This window comes from Rhinopithecus roxellana, chromosome 9, assembly GCF_007565055.1.
Source record: "Rhinopithecus roxellana isolate Shanxi Qingling chromosome 9, ASM756505v1, whole genome shotgun sequence".
Taxonomy (NCBI): domain Eukaryota; kingdom Metazoa; phylum Chordata; class Mammalia; order Primates; family Cercopithecidae; genus Rhinopithecus; species Rhinopithecus roxellana.
The window spans coordinates 96,069,567-96,095,067 of record NC_044557.1 but is presented as its reverse complement, the minus strand read 5'-3'; the positions used below and the strand labels follow the sequence as shown (position 1 = coordinate 96,095,067).

The following is a 25,501-nucleotide window of genomic DNA, read 5'->3' as shown; positions in this document are numbered from 1 at the left end:
TCATGATGCTGGTAAAGCTTTTAAATGATTTCTTAGATGATGAATCAACACATTAATCTACTTGTGGTACAAGCGGGGGGCTTCTAGGAGTCTACTGTTGTTGATTCTTAATCCAGGTACAGGATATACAATTGTGTTTAGTTTGTTAAAATTCAGCAAATTGTGCATTTAGGATATGTACTCCTTTCTGTACGTGTATGACACTCAAAAAACAAGTTTAAAAGAAGGAATAGTCAATGTACTTGGCACACTGGACTAACTTCTTAAAACAATTTTAGGTCCCTTTCTGCTACTTCAAGGGTCTGTGGTCAGCCTGGGAACCCCCAGATGATATGTCAAGATTTGCAGGGCATGAGCAATAACAGTAATAAACTGCATAAATAAAATTTTAAAACATTAAATGTACACTCACATCCATTATATCATCTAAACCTTGGAACTTCAGACCAGAAAACTGAAGCCCATAGAGGCTAAGTACTTCCCTGAAGAAGCTGAAACGGATAAAAGCAATGGTAGCAGGCACCTACAATTCCCCTTATGGAAAACGGTCTTTCCTACTGTTTTCCTTCACCTCTTGTTCTCCACACCCCAATGTCTGGCCAGGTGAGCACCAGACTCATACTGGACTCAATGACATTCCTAGGATTTCTGGGCTTCTGGAAACAAGCTCAGTCCCTTTCTGGTCACATCAGCTTAGGACTGCCAGGAGTTCTGTTTCTTGATGTGAGGAAAAATGTGGCCAGACAGAATGACACTAACAGAGACACAGTAACAGAGAAAAGAGGGTAGAGAGAGTCCTCTGGCATCTGAGTTTTTGCTTCCAGCTGTTCCCAAGGCGTATGTCACTGTTAACCTTCCTGCAGTCTGAGTACATGAGACAACAAATTCCTTCTGTCCCAAGCCAGTTGAGCTTGGAATTCTGTCACTTGCAACCACAGGTCCTAAGTAACACTAGAACTAACATTTACTGAGCACTTACTAGACATGAGGTATAAAACTTATTATATTTATAAAACATATCAATTATATAAGATATATATGCTTTCAAATATTTTATCCCTTTGCATTGCATCTTTACAGAAATTCTGTTAAAGATCATCTTCATTTTTCAGATACGGAAATGTAGTAGACCTTCAATAAATATTTAGAGAGAGGGAAGGCGAGAAAGGTCAAGTAACTTTCCCAAGGTCACAGAGGCAGAAAATGCTAACATCACATTCCACACTTATATCTACCAAATCCCAAACTGTATGCTTTCTTTACTGGGATGCTGAGACAAAAAACAGGGTTTCCAGACTGCAAGTCTGACACTATTTCCATCATACCCATCACTACATTCTAACTCCATATCTCGTCACATCCACTGCCCACCTGTACTTCTGTTCAGTATCTCCCTTTAAATACACTTATATCTCTTTTAAGAAATTTAAATAACTGTATTGTAAAGAGCTACAATAAATGAAAAACCACGATCATTTACCATTGATAGAAGACACCCTGAAAACTACAATGTACCTCTACCTATACAAAATGCTCCTTGGCTTAGGATCTCAAGTCATCTCACATACCTGTCATGCTGCATGTCATGTTTAAGGAAATGTTTTACAAGACATTTCAAGGAAGAGATAAATTTCGTATTACTGAAAAGATTTAAGATTTGCACTGTAGAGGAAAGAGGGAAGACAACTAGTATTTAACAAACACTTGGTATAAACCAGAAAGCATGCTAAGAGGTTTACATAGATTATCTCAGTTAATTCTCACAAAAGTCCTATGAAATAAATATTATTATTATACGCATTTTATGAATGAGGAAACAGAGGCTTGGCTTAGAAAGCTTAACTTGTCCAGGGTGGCTAAGCTAGAATTTGAACCCAGGTCTCTGACAACACAGAGCTTTATCTTCTAACCACTACCTAATTCTGCATTCTAATGATATCTGCCATAAGCTGAGACTACAAACAGTCTCATCATATGGGGGAGGTGGCAACTACATACCAGTTTTGAGATAAACCTGAGTTTTAAAAAAATACAAGACATTTAGATTGAAAATGATGCAAATAAGCATTTACTTAAAAGTAAATTTACTTAAAAAATGGGTTTATTCTTAGATGAACTGTTTCTATGATGTCATTTTTAAAAAATGCTAAAAATAGTCATTAATTTTTTTCTATACTTATGATTGTCCTTTTTCCCTGATAAAAAACCTTGGGCCTTAGAGAAATTAGTTAGCTTGCCAAGCGTCACATACCAAGTAAGAGAAGAGCCAGCCTATGCTTTTTCAACCATGCCATCTAATCTGTTGTGGAAGGCAAGTCCAAGTTTCCCCTGAATCTTAACATTTCTTAATTACTTTCAAGAAAGAAACAAAGATCTGCTTCTGGAGGAAAATAACCTATCGGTTATCTTTGTGGGAATAATGACTAAAAAAGGTGACTGTAGTCTAACAGAAATTACTAAGTGGACTTTACAGTTAACTCCAAATGAGCAAATGAATGTGAAAGATTTCAGCCGTAACATTTTTTGAGACCATCTACCTACTTCCTTTTGTTGGAGGGGGAGCGGGTACAGTCTCAGAATTTCTGTTGAATGTTTACCAACTTGCTTATGAACTGGTAGGGTGTAAAGTTCACCTACTCACTTTTGAAGTTTATTGAAAGCATCCCCATTTGACAGCTACAGTCAGTTAACTCTAGGTGACACTTCTTTTTCTTTTAAGCTCGAGTGTTTGGCCACTGGTAAAAATAAGCTAAATAAAATGCACTTTTAAGAGCCTCCTGTTTTAGAGAGCCAGGGGATACTGTCCTTCAATCAAACAAGGCTCCCCCTAGAAATAACACATGTCTAAGTGTGCTGCAAAGTTTTATTCCCATAAATGCCAAACAACAACTGCAGTGATATCCTTTGAAATGTCATATATGTAAAATTAAATAAGGGCTAAGAGAAAAACGGTAGATAATATAGGCTATAAGATTATCTTTCCCAAATCATTAAAAGTAGGATAAAACATGTGCAGGCATTTTTAAGTATGTATCTGCAGTTGAACAACACGAAAGGGTGGGGTGAGCGGGAAAGAATGAATTAACAAACAAATGAATAAAGGAGAATGTAAAGTTGTGCCATACGACATCATTACATTCTCTTTAACATTACATAACTAAGGATCAGGGATGGTAATCTAGGAGAGCACTTCCAACCCTGACACGAAGACTTTCTACTTTTATTTCACACATAGTCCTAACAAGTTTTGTCATTTGAATCTAGGCACAGAGAAGATGCTGGCTGCTGCAAATCAGAGAGAGGCCGCTGGGAAGCCATACTGGAGGCACTACATGAGAGCTGACAGCCAAAAGGATGTAGAAAAATTACAGAAACCAGACCATAAGGATGGAAAAGTCCTTTGAGACTTTGAGGACAGGAAGGGTAGCATACTCCTCTAGGCCGAGTGGTATCCCTCAGTCACAGCAGAGTGTAAGAGCAGATATTCTCAGAGACATGTATGAATCTGACCATGCCTGCTCAGGGCATTTGAACCAGTTGATTGCTCTGCCTAAAACTCTTCCCCCAAGCTCTCTGGATGACTGGCTCTTTCTTCTTACACAGGCCTCAGATTAAAAGTCCTTTCTCCACAAAAGTCTTCTAAGGATACCCTACAGCAGCGTACACCCTCGGCCCGCCCACCCAAAGGTTACTCTGGAATGCACATCATGCCAGTTGTTCCATAGTGTTACCACACTCTGAAATGATCCTGTTCATGATTTGCTTGCTTTTATGCTATTTCTCTAGAAGAATGGAAGTTCTATGAAAGCAGGGGCTTTGTATAACCTGTTCATGGCTGAGTTCCTATTCCCAGTGTCTAGCACACAGTAGATGCTCAAAAATGCTTATGAAATGAAGCGACAAATGACTGAATACACAAACTCATCAGTATAATCATCTCCACAAAACAGAAAAGTAGGCAGCATAAGACTTGCTTTGAAAATGATTGATAAAATAGTTTTAAATTCAGAAAACATGGTCCTCTGTAATTCTTCCCCTAATGGTTTCGAACAAAGTTTAAAGGTATACATATCTAATATGTATAGCCATATATGTAGAAGAGATATGACTATACAGTGATGAGAATAATGTCTTAAGAGGACATTGCCTTCAAATAGTTATTCTGTAAATTTTCTTTAAAAATACTTTACTGAAATATATTTACGTTAACTGAGAAATGGCAATACTGTTGCCACTATTCATTAAGATTTTCTAAAATTCTACGTATTTTAGAATTACTTTATAAATCTATGGTACTTTCTATACACTCAAGTGGGAAAACTGCTCTTAATTTGGGTAGATTTGATTTTAGATAATAACCACAATTCTTTGGAGCTAAATTTTATGAATATGTTTACAGAGGCAGGAAATAGTATATAACAATAAAATACTAGCATAGAATTTCCTAGAGATATGCCAAGGGAGCAGAGAATTATACCTACCATCTAGGAGTGCTGTGAGCATTCAATACGTTAATGTGCCTAGAAGTGGCTAGCACAAAGCCTTGAAGGGAGCAGGTGCTCAAAAAAGACTAGCTATCATTACTGTCACCTCAGAAGGCGGTTGCCAGTGAAACACTTGGAGCAGCGTTTCTTGAAAAGGGCTTACTTGAAAAAAAGGGCTTCCATTGTATTGCTTTATAGTATATTCAGAGAGGTCATTTAAAAAATGCTTTTTCATGGATGCATTTATCCCATAATCGCCACAAGGTAAATGTTCTTATATGTGTTATTCCTTTAATAGGGGAAGCAAGGGAATGCTGCTTTGGCCTAATTTTGGTTTAGACTGATTACTTCAGCCTTGAGTTTGTTAGGCAATCACGCTACCTTGATGGGAGGAGTGAAGACTGCAGAGCAATGTGTTTAGGGATGTCTAATTAACACTTGCATAAGAGGATGAAAAAGTGACATAAGTTCTCATGCAGCCTCACAGCCAAATCAGTAAATTATTTATCCATTTTAAGTCTCCATATGCTAGAACATATACATGAATAATCATAATGTGAAGGCATAAGCTCTTTCTATGCATTCATTCACATTGTTCAACGTGATCATGAGTAGAGCTGTGGATAAAGGTGCCAGAAGAAAGAATGACAATGAAGAATTGTCACTGTCTCCTCCTCAAAAAGGGGAGAGATACAGGCAAACCATGCAAATGTGTGCTGTTGGCCTTCCTGCACAGATTTTGGTATCTGTGGGGGTCCTGGAACCAATTTCTCTGAGATTTTTTCTCATGATCATCAAACTTGGGTTTTTACATCATTTAGGCATTTATTCATCCACTCAGTGTGCTAGACGCTTCAACAGGCACCAGCCTAAGTGTGAAAACCAAATTGTGCATCTACCTCTCCTTAACCAGCTGCAGGCCTCCTCACTTCTTGCAACAGCAAAGCAGCAGCAGCAGCAAAACCCTTTGCTAGAAGAAACGGGAAGCCTAGTAAGGCTTCTGATAGGATTGATAAAGTAAGTTGTTCATAAAACATTTATTATTGCTAGCCTGGGGCTTGCTTTATCCATACTGCTCACATCATTCCACTCTGTATCTTATTTTTTAGGTGTTTAAGTACCTGTGTCTCTCCCCGTACTCCAGCAACTAAAAACTCTGTAAGAATAATACCAGGATAATATTCATGTTTATTTCTTCACACAGAAGATGCTTTGTAAAGATTCACTGACATGAATGAAATGAATCTCTCTCTCTCTCTCTCTCTCTCTCTCTGGAGGAAGAAAGGAAAGATGAATGAATTCACTGTTCCTCTAATAAAACAAAGTCCTCGCTACTGCCTGTAAGGCCCTATGTGACCCAGCCTTTTGCCCTCTCCCCTCTGTTCCCACACCCTCCACTACTCATTACGTTCCAGCCACACCTACAGTCTTTCAAACCCCAATGCGCTAGTCCTGCCTTAAAGCTTTTAGAATTGCTGACCTCTCTCCTGAAATCTTTTTCTTAAATCTCTCTTCGCCTAAATCTAAATGGGCCTGGCTTGTACCTTCTCTCTCTTTTTCTGGCTTTCAGCTCAAATGTCACCTCACAAGGACATTCTGATGGCCCAACTCCCAGTCACTCTCCATTCATTACCCTCTCTTACTACCTAGGAAGAACTAACACTCTCTGAAATGATCTTATTGTTATGCTCCTGCGATTACGATCTGTCCCAACAGAATGTAATCTCTCAAAGAGGTGGTACTATCCTGTTCACAGCAATGTCACCAGCATTGAAAACAGTAAGAGATGTGCAGTAAATATCTATTAATTTTTTTTAAAATCCCCTTCTTCTCACAGGTGTTGGTCTATTAAATTCATTTTAAAGACTTGTGTTAGTCACTGATCTGGTGGGAGGGCCAAATCAAGGGTGTACACATCACCCTGTTGTAACCTTCAGATCCAGACTAAAAGGCCCTAACAGGTAGCATGGTATCAGACTTACTAGAGCACTCAGTGGAAGCTGACGGAATGAACAAGCAAACAAATGGAAGGTGAAAGAATGAATATCTTCCTTATGTCTGTGTCTGACATTTGAGGACCTGTTGGTGGTTTCAGTTAAACTGGCCTGAGTACTAGGTGGATATGAACTCCTTGTGGCCTTGCCCTTTCCTATACTAGTGAACAGATGGTCCCAGAATCTCCTGACTACTTGAAATTAAAAACAAGAATGCCCATTCCCGGAGACTGTGGAAGAATCCAAAATGACTATGTGGGTACAATAAACCCTGCCAAAGCAGCTCTATCTCCTCATCTGAAAGGGTAAGTGGAGTGGCCACAAATGAAATTAAAACCCAACTAGTCTCAAAATACCTCTCATCATTTCCCCTCACTAGGATTATCTTTCTATGCACTCATCCACCCAGCAAACATTTACTAAGCAATGGCTAGGGGTTAGGTTATAAAGATACAGAAGTGAGTGAAACATAGCTTGTCTGTATGGCACACCTTTGGAAGAGCAAAATAAGTCTCATGGGGTTTCAGGGATAACAAAAAGAAGGTTGGAAAGGAATTAAGAAGAGAATAAGGAAGCTAACTAAGAGTGTCCCCTGTAGGCCAGGTGCTGCCCTAGGTCATCTTCATCTTCAACTCCTACAATCCTGGAGGAGACGCTGCTCATGGCATTTTACCTGACACTCCTCTTGGAACAAGCCAGAAAGGAATGGGAGTAAGGGTGCAGACAGAAAAGACAAGTTGAGGCAGAAAGAAGCAGAACAGAAACAGGAACTCAAAGTACAGCCCCAACTACAGCAGTTTGAGGAGTTGAGTTGTGGAGTGCTAAGAATCATCCTGCGTAACAACTATACAACACCCACAGTTAGTGGGGTTCAACCAGGAAGCAGCAGCGCAGAATACTTGCCAACAGAGGAAGAGGGACCTGGCAGCAGCAGCTTATATGAAACGAAGAGGTAAAGATGTTATCATTTGTTAGTTTCAAGATTATTATGAGTTGAATGAGGCTGCCATGAAGGGGAAATGACCAACCTAAAATAAAATTTGATTTGCATAACACAGCCCAAAAATTGAAAGTTGATATGTGATCTGCAAATAAAGGTTTTAAGATGTTTATCTGTGCTGTTTTAGACTATAAAAAGTATCCTTAAGATTCTCCTGTGTTTATAAAGATTTCTATCAGAAACATTTAATGTCCGCTACAGTGCCTACAGCTTAATGGTTGCATGGTTCTCAGATGGAATTTGACCCAAGAACAGCAAAGATCTGTAGATCCTAAACTTTGAAGGGTTACTTCACAGTTCAGATCCTTGGCAAAAATTTAACATACCACCTTCGGCCAGTATCTCCTAAACAATTCTAAGAATTTAGTCCATGCAAGAAAATACCACCAAGCTATCAACTTCCCGAGCCAAAGAAAAGGTATTGCATAAAACTAGCTCGCAAAAGTCTGCTTTCCTACGTAGGCATAAATTATCTGTTAGGTGTGTATACATTTTGAGGCAGGGCCTATGTTAGGCCCAGAATAGGGCTCAATAAATATCAGTCAAATAAATCTGACTCTATATGAAAAGTATCAAGAATTAAAGCTGTACAGAAGAAAACTGGAACTCAATAATGCTGCTATTTCTCATGTACTGTTTGTTTTAAAGCCTTAGTGTTTATTCCAATCACTCAAAGGAAGCACCATCTTAACTAAGGTAAATATTGCAACACATATTTTTTGTTTGGGTAGCACATGTAAAAATACTCACTTTCTAATCGCCCCAGGACTCTTGGAAGTTACAATGGTTCCCAAGCCTCATCTTGCCTTTCAAAAGTCAGTCACATCAAGTATCAATGATGAAATCATTTTACAATCATTTATGAAGGCTTAGGACCTGGATGAAGCACACTTCTCTCAATCAATCACCACGAGTTGTAGAGAAGTCTTACAAAGTCCTACATATAACATGGGCAAAAGGAAGCCACTTGCGGTGAAGGGCCTGCCTACCTCCCTCCCCCGCACCCCACCACGGGAAAAGCAGACACCAAGAGAGACTAGATGAGTGAGAGGAAAGTATGGGCCTCCTATCATATCAACAACCTTTTCATTAAACCACTCTGCCTTTTGTACCAATGGCAGAATTCAGCAATGTGTAGAGAGAAAGGAAAAGAGATCCCCTTCAAAACCCTTGATAGGGTTTGGCTCTGTGTCCCTACTCAACTCTCATGTCGAACTATAATCCCCACATGTCAGGGAAGGGGCCTGGCGGGAGGTGACTGGATCATAGGGGTGGTTCCCCCCATTCTGTTCTCATAATAGTGAGTGAGTTCTCACAAGATCTGATGGTTAAAAAGTACGGCTCTTCCACTCTCTCTCCTGCGGCCTTGTGAAGAAGGTGCTTGCTTCCTCTTTGCCTTCTGCCAAGACAGTAAGTTTCCTGAGGCTTCCCCAGCCATGCGGAACTGTGAGTCAATTAAACTTCTTTTCTTTATAAATTACCCAGTATCAGGTAGTTCTTTATACCAGTGTGAAAACAAATACAACCCTTAAAATCAAACCTGTCACCCAAAACAAGTACAGCCATTCCATACATTCTGTAAAGAGAACTCAATCCACCTCTGAGGGCTAAGCTAAGTCTTGCTTTTCTCTGGGAAGCTCATTCTCTGCACCTAATCAGTAGAATCCTTGATGATCCCACACCATCTGGCACTAAGTTATTAGCAGTATCCACAGTTCTAAGTGATCATTAATGTTCTAGAAATCAACTACCATTTGTTAAGAGGTCCAACCTTTGCCTCTTGGAAGAAACACAGCCTACTCACGCGTCAAGCTACCATCTTGAGAGGTGTAAAGCCATGGCTACAAACACAAGCTTTGAGGCCACAGAGAACTGTGTCACTTCTTGCTTGGCTACCACGCACTGACTGTGCAACCCTGGTCAAGTTAGTTGCTCTCTCTGATATCAAAGGTACTGTTAATGCCTTTCTCATATAATACCTGACACAGACATGTGTTTGCTTCTTTTCCTCTTTTTCCCAATGGTCCTCAGAGTCTGATTTTAGCTCACTTTTGTCTCTTTTCTCCCCAATATGGATGACAGAATGACAAAGTGACACTGCCATTAATTTTATATCATCTTATATAATCATCACAGTAACTTATAAGAAGGTTTCTATTACCTATGTTTTACAGATAAGAAAATTGAACATCAGAATGGCCCTAAGATATGCAGCTAATAAGAGAGCCAAGATTCCAAAGCAGATCTTCCTGATCCGAAGGTCTATATTCATAACCATGTTGCTTTCCAACCCTTCAACCTGACACAGTGGGGTTCAAAAGATGGAGGACCCTTAAAAAAAAGCAAGGATTCAGTAATCAGGCTACTAAACGATCAGTTTCAAAGACTTTTTCTTCCCATTCCAGGAGGCTCTATGTAAAACAGCTAAAGAGTAGTTGAGATAAAAAGCAAAGGGGGGAAGGAATCAACTTGCAGGTCACTGGGGTTGTGCCATCCAAGCAGGTCAGACTTGGGCTGCACATCAGCCATTTCACATAGGTCTATCTGCTAAATACTTTGCTCAGCATAGTGAGTGTCAGTTAAAACCACAGAGGGGCTTTCCATTTAGCTTCAGGCACACCCTGGGAACTACAGCCTTTGTGGACTTCACAAATTGAGAACTAGAGTCTTGACAAGGGGCATCATTTTCACTAAAACTGATTGCTGGCATGTGTACCTGCACACAGAAAATAGGCTTAATATAAATAACCAACTACAACACCACGTGGAGATGCAAAGACTTGTGAGAGTTTCCAGGTGCCCTTTAAAATACTAGTGACTTACTGAAAAACACCACTGAGAGTGACTGACTGGTAGAAAAATCCTTGAAAATAATTAGTGGGCCTATCTGTGGGATCGGGAAAGAAAACAGGAGCTTACTTATCAAAGGGGAATAGTTTATCTTTCTGGTATTTCTAATCCTAACTCTGACCCATTGAGAGGTCACTCAAGCATTTAGTCTGTGCTGAGGAATGTGGCGGGGGGAATGAATAGGCATATACGGCTCCTCCATCTACAAAGACCTATACCTCCAGGCATCAAGTCTGTTCTAGGTGTGGGGATACCTGGTGAAGACAAGAACGTTCTCTTCTTCAAGGTGGACTAGACAGAGAACAACCATGTGCATGCCAACATTGTGAGAAAAGATGCCCTTGGTGTGAAGAAGCATTAGGGAGATCAGATGCCTGAAACAAGTGGCAACAGGAGGTTTGAAGAGATACACTGGGACCCATCACACAGGGAGGAAAGGGTCACGGTAAGGACACTGGATTGTATTCTGGAGGCTGTAGTTTGGTCAAGATGGAGCCTCTAGGGTTTTAGAACAAAGACGTAATTAGCTCTGACCCTAAGAAAAATGACTCTGGCTGTTGTGGTGGAAATGGAAGGTAAAGGGGCAAGACTGGAAAGGGAGGAGACAAGCTGGGTATTACACCACAGAACTTCTCTGAAGTATTTCTGTTGTGGTTCAATCCACTTCCTCCTCTGGGACCACACCCCAAACTCAAGTCTTCCTCCAAATCTTCTCTTCCTCCCTCCTCCATGTCTATTTAGTATCACAGTGATGGCACAAAGATGTTCACCTGGACACTAAAGTCACATTCCTTTTGTTTAACCCTCTTCCCAAGAGGCCGCAAAATTCTGCCAATTCAATCTCAGCAGCATTTCTTTTTCCGTTGTTTTCTATTTTAGAAACAGGGGTCTCATTATGTTACTAGGCTAGATTTAAACCCCTAGGCTCAAGGGATCTTCCTGCCTCAGCTTCCAGAGCAGTTGAGACTACAAGTGTGTGCCTCTATGCCAGGATATTCTGCAGCATTTCTGAAACCCATTCCAAGGGCTCCTGTCTTACTTTAGGACTTAATCATGCCCCAGCCAGATACTTCCACAGCCTCTAGCAGTTCATCCTCTATCCATCCATCTTCTGCACCATTGCTGAGTGTTTTTAAGTATGTCTAGTCATACCACTCTCTGACTTTAAAACAGAATCAAGTGGAACCCCCAACCATGGCTCATAAAGCCCTTCTCTGCCTCACCTCACTTCCACAAACTCCCTTTTGCAGCCAGCCCACCCTTGTCATTGTGACTATCCACTTTATATTCCTGGCTCTCCAAGTTCATGATGTCCAAACATGCCAGGCTCCTTTCTGGCCTTTATGACTCTGGAGATGCTAATTGTAGTAGCTAAAATTTTCTCTTTTCTGAACAATACTTCTGCTTTTCACCTTTTTCTCCATAATCTTCTTAACAATTTTACAAACTCTTGTTCAACCTTTAAGATTGGGTTTTATCACCCAATAAGAAAGTTTCACTGTCCCCTGTCCCCAATTAAGAAATAATCTCTTCATTCACCAGTGCTATGAGAGCACCTGCCAGGTTATAATGACATTTTCCTCACATTTTTATCTTGGCAAAGAACAGTTATTAATCTTTTAAGATACCAGACACACACATGTATGTGTTTATTTATATATTATTTCCTCTCAGTTGTAGAGCCATCTTGCTGGACCTGCACCCCAGGGTGTAGGAGAAGACCTAGATGTGTCCAGTGCACAGAAACTGGAACCTACCATCTAAATTTGACTGCCCCTCAGATGTCTCTGGTTCTCAGCTTCCTGACCTGCAAATGTGCAAGACTACACCAATCTGCAGTCTCTCCTGGCTCTGATTTCTGAAAATCAAGTATTTTTCAAACCCTAGGAACATTATTCTTCTAACTCTCTTAGCATGCTAGATTTCCTTTTAAATGAAAGCAATTTTAATTAAAAAAAAAAAAAAGTAACACAAATAGCATCAACACGGATATATATCTGGGAAAGCATCTGATATTCAAGATTTCCATGCAATTAAAAAGATAGGCCATAGTGTCAGGCTCAGATTCTAATTCCAGCCATTTCTATGTCCCTTATTTTGCATCCTCTGACCTCCAAGAAATATTCTGAAAAGTTGACCTTGAAGTTAATATTCAAAGACTTCATCAATCTAAGAAGACATGCATTAATAATGCCTTTTTGGAGATGAAGAAACTGAGTTAGAAAGTAGGGATCCAGGGCCAAAAACTAGTAAATGGAAAAATCAGGATTTTAACCCTGGAAAGTTTAACTCCAAAGTCTGTGCTTTCTGCCATGTCTGACTGCTTCTCCAATTAAAAAAACATGTTTTATTCTACTTTTTATCATGTCCAAGTATAGCACATGCTAAGCTTACTACAGCTGTTTCACGTTCCTAGCTTCTGAGAAGAGAAGTTTGAAGGGAATACAAGCAGTAAGTCATTGGTGACTTCACCACTTCAGTTATGAATTTAGACCCAATCGTTTATTCATCAAAACAAACCTCAGAGCTGCCAATCACAGATCTGGTCATTGTCAGTTTGTTTTGTTTTATTTTTTAGTAAGGAGAGAAAGACCTAATTTGGCAGAGGAGACCAAGAAGCCCGGGCTATACATCTGCATAAAGATGATTACTAAAAATGAAGAATTGCTTCTCATAAAAAAATTGATGGAGTTAAAAAAAAAATCCAAATGAATTAAACCAGCAGTTCTTATCCTGTGATTTGTAGAAAACTGTTTCTGAGAGATGCTGGAAAGTATTCTGGAGAAAACAATTAATAGTAAATTTGGAAAATACTACATTCTAGCGGTATCTTTTTCCCGGAGATACTGAATGCATGTCAGGCTATCAAAGACTGGAATGTTTTAAAGAAACATGTTTAACTCTATACTCCAACAATTCCTAACCAAGATAAAATAAATAATTAAGTAACTAGTTACAATCAGAATACCTAGTTTTTATTTTTGCACACCTGCAGAACAACGTTTTTTGGAACACCAATATAGAACACTAAATTTTAAAAAACTGGCCAGGTGTGATGTCTCACGCCTGTAATCCCAGCTCTTTGGGAGGCCGAGGCAGGTAGATCACTTGAGCTCAGGAGTTCAAGACCAGCCTGGCCAACATAGTGAAACCGCACCTCTACTAAAAATAGAAAAATTAGCCCAGTGTGGTGGCAGGCACCTCTAATCCCAGCTAGTCAGGAGGCTGAGGCAGGAGAAGTGCTTGAACCCAGGGGTAGGAGGTTGCAGTGAGATAAGGTAGAGCCACTGCTCTCCAGCCTGGGCAACAGAGTGATGCTCTGGCTCTAAATAAATAAATAAATAATTTTAAAAAACTGAACAAAGGCCTCAAAAAAATATACTATGTACATCAGCTAAAGAGGTCTGACAATTTTCTAATGTCAACAACAGGTACTATCAGGGAAAAAGATAAATAATTGTTATCAATTTTTATAGAACAAAACCAAGACAAAAGAACTAAGAGGGGAAAACACAAAAATCATGCATTAGAGATATCAAAAGTTGACATCTCTAATATATCCTTAGGATGTAGAATTCTTATGTTGCTGCTATAGAGACCCAGAAGAACAGAAGGACAAAAAACATTAACACAAGAAATTGAAAACAGCAAACATATGCAAGTAATTTCAATCACACTGATTATTTTAAAATTCCACATGCAACAATAATAAAATGCATTTTTTATCTTTCTAAAGCTGTAAGAAATAGAAACGAAAAGAAATCTGGTGAATGGAGAGGCTTTGGAGAAATGGCCACAAACCCTACTGAAGACAAATTACATTTCAAGTCACAAAACCATCCTTACATTTGACACAGTAAATCCAGTCCTGGTAATTCCTTTCAAAACAACTGCTGCGATTTCCTCAATAATAAACAAAGGATGTATATTATCAAATGCTCTAAATCATCATTAGCAGTGTTTTATAGAAAGTTAGAAGTAACCTAAATCCAACAACAGTAAAATGGTAAACTAAAATAAAATAGAAATAGGAAGGACTCTATGGTTACTAAAAATTATGTATGGAACAAATGAAAATGGACAAAGGTCTATCTATTGTCTAATACATATGTGCAGATATTATATCATAATTTAGAACATAAAGTTACATGTATTATAATAATATAAATTATCTAGAACTGTAAAGTGCAGAGAGGTACCTACAGATGTTTAACAGCTGTACTATGTTGTAATTAGGAAAATTTTTTCTTTTAAAATAATTTCCTTATGCAATACTAAAAGACTGATTCAGTACTTAAAATATTTTTAATCCTCTTAACAATATCTTTTAATACATGCAATGTCTGCTTCTTCCTGAGCAATTTCAAAGGACCCAACAATATGTTAACTTTCATAGAAAACAAGGGAGAAATGGTACATACTCTCAGTAATCTCCATGTTGCCTTGCAAACTGTACATTTAAAAAATTAGTAGAATATTGTGTTTCAAGAGCTCCTGTCTGGGGCCCAAAAGAAAACTGTAATCACAGCAATTACCTTGGGAACCTCTAATTTCTGTTGTAGTTCTGAAGTTTGGAGTTAGCACATCCACCCACAAGCACCATGGCTTTTTCATCTTGACGCAATTTCAGTTCCATTCTTGGGAAAATAATAATCATAGGTACAACAAGGTATTTAAAGACCAAAAAAAACACTCATGAAAACATCTTTTCCATGTTATAACACAGTGAGAGTTCCTTAAAAGAATTAAAACCGCCGGGCGCGGTGGCTCAAGCCTGTAATCCCAGCACTTTGGGAGGCCGAGACGGGCGGATCACGAGGTCAGGAGATCGAGACCATCCTGGCTAAGACGGTGAAACCCCGTCTCTACTAAAAAAAATACAAAAAACTAGCCGGGCGAGGTGGCGGGCGCCTGTAGTCCCAGCTACTCGGGAGGCTGAGGCAGGAGAATGGTGCAAACCTGGGAGGTAGAGCTTGCAGTGAGCTGAGATCCGGCCACTGCACTCCAGCCTGGGTGACAGAGCCAGACTCCGTCTCAAAAAAAAAAAAAAAAAAAAAAAAAGAATTAAAACCTAGACTGGAAAGAAATTTCCTGAGTCACATCTTTTCAGGACAGTAAGAACTTACAGGCTCCTACTTCAAAAGACAACAGATTGGAACGGACTGGAAATCATTGAGCCTTTTAGCTTCCCACCAGTTCTAAGATCCTACAATGTCCTAATAAACCTATTTGTCTGGGTCTTGACCTAAATGATTCAAAATATGCTATGGATGGCTCACAGTCATTCAGGCCTAGTTACACAATTTTTGTCTGAGATGGAGAATCACATAGCTACCGACTAGAGGCTGGAATTTAAATAACATGGTTTGGAGCACAAAATCTAGAGCCAAACTGCCTGTGGTCAAATCTTAGCTCCACTACTTACACGACCTGGGCCAGAAACTTAACTCGGCTGTGCCTCTGTTTCCCCTCTCTGTAAAATAGGGAAATTTATAGTAATTAATCTCACAGAGTTATAAGGATTAAGTAAAGAAATCCATACAAAGTGCCTTAGAATGGTACTTGGAAGAGAGCAAACCCTCAATAAATGTTAGCTAGAATTTGCAGATGCATATACTTTGATTTTTTTCCCCAAAGTTCCCAACAGATACATAGTTAGCAAGAACAAATTTTATGTGAATGGTGGTACTACTATAGAAGGAGAAGAAAAGGGAGATGTAGGTACAAAACCTTCCATTGAACAAGCTCTTTTGATTAGTGATCTCCTAGAAGACAGCACACAAGTCGGTCCACTGTGGTGTGGGAAGAAAAATACTGTTAACTTCCGTTTGCCGTTTTTATTTTGTATAATTATATGGCATCAGAACAGAAAATATATATGTATGTATATGTATATAGATGAAGATGAAATGCAGGCTCAAAAGGCTTTACAAATGAGATATACAAAAGTTTGGACACTACTGCTATTAAGGAACTTAAGATTTTACTTTTTCTTAAATATTTCTGGTAAAAAATTATGACAATAATGATCAGCGTGGCCAATATGGTGAAACCCTGTCTCTACCAAAAATATAAAAATTAGCCAGGCATGGCAGTGGGCACCTGTAATCCCAGCTACTCAGGAGGCTGAGACATGAGAATCGCTTGAACCCGGGAGGCAGAGGTTGCAATGAGCCGAGGTCACACCATTGCACTCCAGTTTGGGCAACAAGAGTGAAACTCCGTCTCCAGAAAAAAACAATGACAATAAAACGTCTTGGTCCTATACATACAGAATAATTCAACATGTATTACTGACTGCCATCCATGCTTATAAGCATTATAGGAAAGGTGGAGTAAGACGTGACAAAAATGCAGCGCAGGAGCTACCTATTGTCTGTACAAAGAGACGGCAACAGCACTGTCCAATGTTTAAAGGCCACTGCCAAGGATTCCCGTGGATTTTTCTTTTTAAAAATATTTTAGATATTTTTATTTAATAAATAAATTTAGTAAATAGCATTGTAAAAAGTGAACTGTTAAAATTCATGGCCCTTAAAACAAGAATGTCACTAGTATAAAACAAGAAGGGCAACTCAAACGGTGAGAGGTAATCGTACAGTGGTCTGTTATGGCACTAATTCAAAGTAAGACTTGCATAAATGATAGCTGTGGCATGAACCACAGTAAAACTTCACACATTCATTAAAAAGGCAAATTTACAGTTAAAACTTCAAAGAAAAAGTACTGATAAAAAAGTTTTACCCCAAAATTGCAAACAAATACATTAAAAGATTAGAAGATAAAAAGCACCAGACACAAAACAAAATAAAAATAATAAAATTCAACTCAAAAGGACCCCATTCAGCGAATAGTCTGTAAATTATGGCCTTTATGTAAATAGTGCTAAATCAAGGACTTTTTAGTAGAAAATTTCTCAGTACTTTTATCCAAGGCTTCAATTTGTAAAGACAAGTTACCAAACATAAAGTAACTCTTAAAATGGTACACAGGTTTCAAAGCTATTGGCTTTTCCCTTCCTAACTCTCCGAATGGGTTTTTCTTAAGCAGCGACAACCAATCTAATAACTTTAAACTTAGAACACAGGATGGCATCAAATGGCATTACCATCATTCAAAAACAAAATAATACCTTGTATCTTGCCATTTTTATCATTATGCTTCTGATTTTCCCAACTGCCAAAATATTATCCCCATTTTCGCTCTCTGGGAAAATTAGGGCTCTCTAGAGAGACTAAGTGACTTTCCACATAAGTAATAGATGTCTCGAAACTCATCTCCCACATCAAAATTCAGTTTTTAAAAAATTATTCTGTTAAGATACTTATATTGCTAAAAGCAAATAAAAATATATATTTCACCCCAAGTCTGTTTCCTACTTACCACAAGGCACTTAGGACACCTGGTACCGGCAAAAAGAAAAACTCCGAGACAAGTTCCTTTTTGTTTTGAACACAATACCAAGCAAACTAAAAACAAAAATCTTAAACTTTAGCCAGAACTCTACCACCCTAGAGTGGCAGAGTTACAGATACAGAACTCCATATCTTTGTTCATATACATTTTCTCTATGTACCTAATAAATGTTTTATGTGCAACCTGTATTCCTCTTTTTTCACTTAATATTAAAACTGCAAATACCTTTGCATATTTTTTTCCTGCATGTGCATGGCTACTTCAGCACCTGCATAGCATTGTATCACTCTGACAGATCATCTGTCTCCTATTCATTCCTGTCGAAAATTAGCTTAATGGTCAGTTTTTCCACTTTCATAACTAATGGTATTGATTATAAAAGCCTAATTTTCAGGATGAATGTGAAATAACAAAAAGTTGCTTTTATGAAAACATTTTAAGTTGTGTGTGTGTGTGTTTACAACTATGATTATGAATTATCAGCAGACACTAATGGTATTTTTTCAGATAATGATTTATGTCCCTAAGTCACAACACTGACAAAAAAAGTCTTCAGTTTTTGACTTCTAAAAAGATGGTCACATACCAGAAATGTCACAAAAATCTAACTAATCCTCTTGCAAATTACATGTGAGTGCAATTTAGGATATGGTTAACTCAAAGTGAAGGCATCTTAAAAGGGTCCAATGGCTAATGTGGACCCCTGCTCCCAACACCAACCACTCCCACATACACACAGAACAGTTGGTCCTTAACATGCACTCTTCCAAACAAAGCTCCCTCAGGACAGCCAATTCAGACAGAATGTCTTATTAGGAAGAGAATGAGAGAATGTTCACAGACCCAGGGACCTAATGATTCAATATTAACTTGAGGAAGACAGGGATGAGGTACCAAACTTTGCCCTGAAACACTACTGAACATTATGTTCCACTAGGTATTGTTTCCATAAACATAAATCTTCCTGTTCACAAGAGTTGATGAAGTTTTCTATAAATTAAACCTTTTTCCTCGAAGATGCACACTAACACTTCAGAGATGTTTTCCTCAAAGACATCAGGTTTTTTGTTTTAGAAGAATGAGTCCTTTTGTAATGCAAATGGTCAGTCTCCCCTGTCCCTAGCTCAGACTTCTGGTATACCAAGCTTACTTGAACTGGAAATACATCTGCAGAGGATCTGGGCAGGAAAAAACTTCCATCAACCATTCCCATGTTTCTTATGCCTTCCCTACTACCCTCACCCCCAATTTGGGGGCAAGTGGTAGGAAGGCCTTTTCCCTATTTGCCCCATCGATTCCAAAAATAAATTCCAGAGGAGCATGTGTCCATTTGCTATGGTATTTTAACTTTTTGATGGCTGGGGGTAAGACGAGAACTCTTTAAAGAAAAAAAAAATTCTCCCCACAGAGTATGGTTCACAAAATTCATGACCTGAGCTGATTTGAGAAATAACAATCTGCCTGTATTTCAGAAAATAAAGTGATGACTCACTCACTAAGATGGGCTGAATTTTCTTCCTCTGTGCCTTGGGATTTCTAAATATCTGAGAATTTCCCTTGGGATTTTCCCCAAAATCTTTATTTGTTCCCAACAAGCTTTAAACAATCTTCTATTTTCTATTCCTTTTAAATCTGTCCCCTTTTATTTCAGCTAATAACAAGTTATTTCTCACGAGTTCCTTCTATGAAAAGAAAACCTCAAAGTGGATGCTAAAATGCTTAAAATTCACTTTAAACCCTTGCCAGGCCTCTTTTGTGAGACTACACTGAAATCACCCTGGATGCAAGGTCTCTCCTGCTGACTTTTAAGTTTGCAGATGGACAAAACAAAACAACAAAAAAAGCAGGGCTCTGATCCAACAAGTGCCCTCTGCAGGCTGGTTATGACTGTACAAAAATTTCAAGTAAATTTAGCATAAATTAGAAATGCTGTTCTTTAAAACCCAACCTAATAAACCATCATTGTCTTGTCATGCTAGCTCACTAATTAGCTATGCCCCACTACCTCACGTGACTTCCAAACATTTTAGTTGCTTATAATGGACAGGAAGGGGCAACAGTATGTGCAATTCTACAATGTCTTCACCTGAGAAAGAAATTATAAAAGGTTAGATCTTAGTTCAATGAACTTCACATATATAGGCCAACAGTTCTAAGACAAGCAAACTGTACCATTTTGGACACTTTTCGTGAGGATAAAGAAATACTAAGGCTTTCAAATTAAGTGCATTTATCTATCAGTCATGGGCAGCACTGAAAATTATTTTCAAATTCCTTGCCAAGTGACTCTTCTCTCTTCCAAAAAGTTTAGGGAAAATGGATAAAGAATATGTTAAATTCCTTTTTTGAAAAGAAGAAAAAAGGACAATCAATGTTTTCCATTTATACATTATCCAGTTATGGGAAAAAACCCATTAAGAATCTATGTTCTTCTTTCCATTCAGTAATTACTTCCATTGTTTCTTCTTATTGCTGTGACAGTATAAGATCTTTACAATGTAAGGTGTATAATAATGAATTAATTAGATCTGAGTAAAACCTAAGAGAGTATTCACAACAGAGGTGTATTCTATACAATCACAGTCTCTTCTAGTCAAATCACTGTGCACTCTGATTGCTGGGCTACTAGACCATAAATGAGCTCTGTGCCATTCTCTTCTCTTACACCCACTGCAGTTCAGCCTCCTTGCTACAATGCTTTAGCCACTTTTCTCTAACAGCCAAAAGCTCAGTCCATTTTACTGACTTACAGAGCTGCTAAGATCTTAGAGGTGACATACTCTAATTACCATATTAATAATAATAATAATACTAAAGCAAAACCTGAAATCCTGAGAGGTTCAATGACTTGCCTAAGTTCACATAACTGGGACAGGGGGTTAGCACCAGGGCTAAAGCTGGGTGTGGCTCCCACTCCTGTGGCTTCTCCCTCTATTGAGATGCAAATGGAATTTCAGACTGTGAGGAGCACTGGCCCAGGCTAGCAAGTAAGTCCCTCAGCTCAGATACTTGGTGAATGAGCTTCAAAAGCATGGATCAATTTGGCCTCTGAAGGGATCCCCAGGGTCTCTCTCTATGTGCCGAACCGCTTGTGCTCTCCAGCCAGTAAACTATGGTACAAACAAAGGAATGCCAGGGCACATCCAGCCACGGGATGAACACAGTGCCTCTTTCTAAGGCACTGAAGATTTTTGGGAGAAAAAAGTTTTATATATTAAAACAGACGTAAACTATATTGTGGTGCATAAAACAAAATTTGTTATTTTCCCCCCTCAAGATAAAACACTGTACTTTCAGGAAATTTCAAAGCCTCTTAGGGTCTTTCATTCCTCAATCAACTTTACGCAGAGATGCAGTCCACATTTACTCAATTATACATTCTCAAAAAAAGGTCTGTGGGGAGAGGGCAATTACTAGTTACAGACCCCACTGTGAGGAATCCATGCCAGTGAGACTGTGAAAGATGATTAAGGAATCTGCTGGCCCCTCAGCTCCTGCACGCTCTCTCAGATTCCAAGGATCCCACTACTCTGAAAGCGATTCCAGTTTAAATGTATGCGTGTATGACCATGTATGTGTACACATGACATCATAGCCTCTAAACACAAGCCAGTTACTTTGGTGCTCAAACGAATAAATAATGTTCTGGAGGGAAAAGGTACCCAGATATGTTGGCTTCCATCATGGAATCTTCCTAAGCAACTTTCAAGGGCATTTCTGCCTATATGCTACTTGCACCTAACGTGATGACCTAACCACCCCATAAAATCCAACTCTACTTCCAGGGGTAAGTTTGAAAAGGACTAGAAGGGAGATGTAGGGTGATGGGAGGCTCGGAAAATACGGGAATGGGGTGTTAAGTGGGCAAGTGGCTTGGGGTAGGCTTAGGGAAACCTAGGGCATCTTTGATTGTGAGTAAAGATGACCAGGAAGATCTCATACAAGAAGATCTCATAAAAGAGAGATCTAACACGCACTCTGGCCTGTCTAAATTACAGGCTGATAACTCCTCAGGTGGAAGTACCCTGAGGCAATCATATAGTCAACAGAGAGTAAGAATCTCTGATACACAATACAATCTTGAGAGTTCATGCAAATAGTGTGAGTGCCTACATGGAAGCCTGTGTGGAGGGAGGTTAAGGGACCTGGGGAGGAGAGATTCTGAAGGAGTTAAGATTATAGTCAAGGGATCTCCCTCCCTCCCTATGTTAGTTTTTGTTCTTAGTTCTATGACTACTGACAGCTGAACCTCTCCCCAAGCAACTTCACAATTCCTACATATCATATACATACAATAAACACAGAATGAACAAAAGGAATATGGTAAACAGGTACAAAAGAAAAAACCAAATGTACTTTACAATTACTGCAAAAATTTAAAAGTTAACTGCTAGACAATATAAACTATAAATATATGGAGTATACAAACTATGAATACTTTTTTCACTTGCTAACAACCAGCATATAAAGAAAAAAACGTATTTTATACATTGTCTTCATGTTTCTAGTGCTATTAAAAAAGAGAGTACTGGACGGGCACGGTGGCTCACGTCTGTAATCCCAGCGCTTTGGGAGGCCAAAGTGGGTGGATCACAAGGTCAGGAACTCAAGACCAGCCTGGCCAAGATGGTGAAACCCCGTCTCTACTAAAAATATAAAAATTAGCTGGGCACGGTGGCAGGAGACTGTAATCCCAGCTACTTGGGAGGCTGAGGCAGGACACCAGCTTGAACTCGGGGGATGGAGGTTGCAGTGAGCTGAGATTGCACCACTGCACTCCAGCCTGGGCCACAGAGCCAGACTTGGCCTCAAAAAAATAAATAAATAAATAATTAAATAAATAAATAAATAAATAAAATAAAGAGAGAGAGAGAGAGAGAGAGAGAGAGAGAGAGTACCTGTGGAATTTCAGATAGGTTAGACAGAACGTTTATTCACTACTCTTTCCTCAAGTGAATGGTTGAGGTAGAAAATAATTATCAAGTATGAAGAAAGTAGCCTTTGAATTTCAACTGGAATTCCTAGCTCCTCAAATGTCTTTAACTAATATTTAGACTAAAAGAACCCCTTACTTTCCATGATCCATGTTGGGATAAAGAGCATAACAGAATTTTGAAAATATTTATAAAATAGGTTTCATTGAAAATTCCCCCCAAAAGCTCTAAGACAGCAGACCTCAAATACAAGTTTATTTTCAGATGCATTATTAAATGCTTCACATTTTTTACTTCAGCAGAAGGATAAACATAAAAGCCTGTTCCATGACCCTAAAGACAGGATTTCCTTGAATGACGTGCTAATGAAAAATGCAAACCAGTGGAAGGTTTGACTCATTGCACCAGGGTCTGCAACATTCCAACCAAAGATCTGCCCTGGACCAAGAGAGAAATCACTCCTCAAACCAAAAGTTACCCTTAACCTCTTAGAATATTTCTGCTTTTGTACAACATGGAAACAGAAAAAGATCCATCCCCGGAAATACTTGGTTTTTACTAATATGAATATGAATTTACTAATATGAATAGCTCCCAATGACGTGGCATACAGTGTCTGATTACATGTGTTGATCACAAAACCTACCTTCAAAATGCCCAAATTCAGAAATCAGGTGGCCAGGTTCTGCACCAAAGGGCCACACTTTTCTCCTAGCTATAGCTAACTGAACTAGGGAAGGTAGCATGACCTAAAAGCTTCCCAGCAACCCAAGACGTGGCCGGAGAAAAAAAAAAAAAAAGATGAGCTGGGCCAGTTGGATCCCACCCTCTCAGGAATTTGAACTAGAAAAGAGAAGGTGACAGAGAAGAGACCATGATGCGCCATGCACAAATTTTACTGAAGGAACACAAACTATAACTAGATGGTAGAAAAAAGATAACCCCAAGCAAAGGCAAGTCTGGGCACGGCATGAGTGTGGAGTGTGAAGAGAAAACAACAGATAAATGCAAAAAAGAAGACATCCTTGAGAGACACCAGCAGGTGGCTGGAATTAATCCCCCACCAACCACACTTTTGAGTAAGTTTAAGTGAGCTTTTGCTCACTTAGGGAGCCTAACTGAAATGGTTCTCTCTGTTATTTTATTTAAGTCTAACAACCCTACGAAGTGAGTATTATTAACCTCTGCAGGCCACAGAGCTATTAAGTAGCAAGATCAGGGAAGCAAGCTCAGCAATGTCTTGCTCCACATCCTAGGGCTTATTCACCGTGCCTATATGCATTCCACAATAACAACTACCAGCGCCTTCTACCAGCTACGCAGAGGGACACTTCACATCTATCTGTTTTACAACAAATTTGCCTTGAAAAGTGGGCATATTTCAAAGATGAGGAAACCGAGGTTCAGTGTGTCTAAAGTAACACAGGCAATAATGACAGCACAATGACTCACACACATTCTTCTTGTTACAGACCTCTGTGGTGCACACACTGACAACTTACATTCTAGCCCCTGTTAAAACTAGTGAGAAGGAAAAAACCACAACTGGAAAAGGCAGAGAATTCCTAAATATGATGGACAGGACATGGTGTGGAGGTCAACAGAAAGACAAACACACATGTCTTTCTTAAGTGGTACCTCCAGATAAGAAGAGAATGAAATTTCAGAACATCAGAGATGGGCTTAACCTAAAGGTAAACCAAATCAAGAATGCTAGCTAAACAACTGAGGCTCCTAAATAGTGAGGATTGGAAATGGAGAGAGAAAAGTGCTGATGTTTCATTTCACCTGGTCCTTCCGTGGTTGTTGAAATGGTCAGAAAATGCTGCTGGGATCTATATAGGATCCTGTGGTCACCAGCACTCTGTCCAGATGGACACGACTCTCAGGCCAGCCAAGTCATCTCAGTCAGCAAAGGCAGTGGTGCGTGCCAGGCAGCTGACTTGGCTAGCAGGACTTATCCTCCCTTTCCTCTGCCTGCTTAGATACCAATAGTGCTTGGAAAGAAAAGTGACCCAAGCAACGCCTCTGACTGTGGAAGCCTACTCTGCCTCTCCCTTCTCGATCAATACTAGGAAGCAACGGTTATCTAAACCTTTTTTTGGAACTATAACTGTATTATTGAATTGTTACCAGATATTCACGCACAACATATTTCGTTTCAATTCACTTCACTGACTACGTGCTAATAAATAATGTGTTTATTCCCCATCCTCAACCCATGAATACAAACAAGAGAAAGGGTGAATCTCTCCCTTCTAGAAGCACGCTGGGTAACAGTGCTGGTGCATCACGAGTAAACCACGATGTAAACACACGATGATCACTATGTACGCAAAGGGGTTCCAGAAGCCCTACCTGGGTGGGTCAGGGAGAATGTCCCAGAGAAGGTGGCATTTCACCATGTTTGAAGAGTAAATGACCCCCAAGCATCAAAGGAAAAGAAAAACATCTTAAGAAAGGGGGAGGAACACAGGCAAAGTATGGGAGGAGAAGCTATGAAGACTAAAATTACTGGTGTACAAGGAAGTGGTAAAAAAGAAAAAGATCTTTCAAAGAATATTGTGAACTGAGCCAAGGATGTGGCCCTTTTCTCATGGCAACAAAGGGCTGCTGGTAGCTTTAAATAGGAACTGTGATGGGGGAGCTTGTCCCCTTCAGTTCCCCAGAGGACCTAGAGGAGGCAGAATAACAGGAGATCCTCATAAACATTTCTAGAAGTGAATGGTTAAATAAGCAATCAGGATTTGGGAGGGTGTCCCATCATACTTTCCCCAAAACAAGATAAAGAAGCAAAGAAGGGCCGGGTGCAGTGGCTGACCC

The 25,501-nt window shown here is 39.3% G+C and overlaps 1 protein-coding gene across 3 annotated transcripts in view; it reads right to left on the bottom strand.

Moving 5' to 3' along the window:
* The window catches only part of ASAP1 (ArfGAP with SH3 domain, ankyrin repeat and PH domain 1), a 407,716-nt gene that overhangs the window by 195,252 nt on the left and 186,963 nt on the right, over positions 1–25,501 (bottom strand). The gene's annotated exons all lie outside the window — the stretch shown is intronic.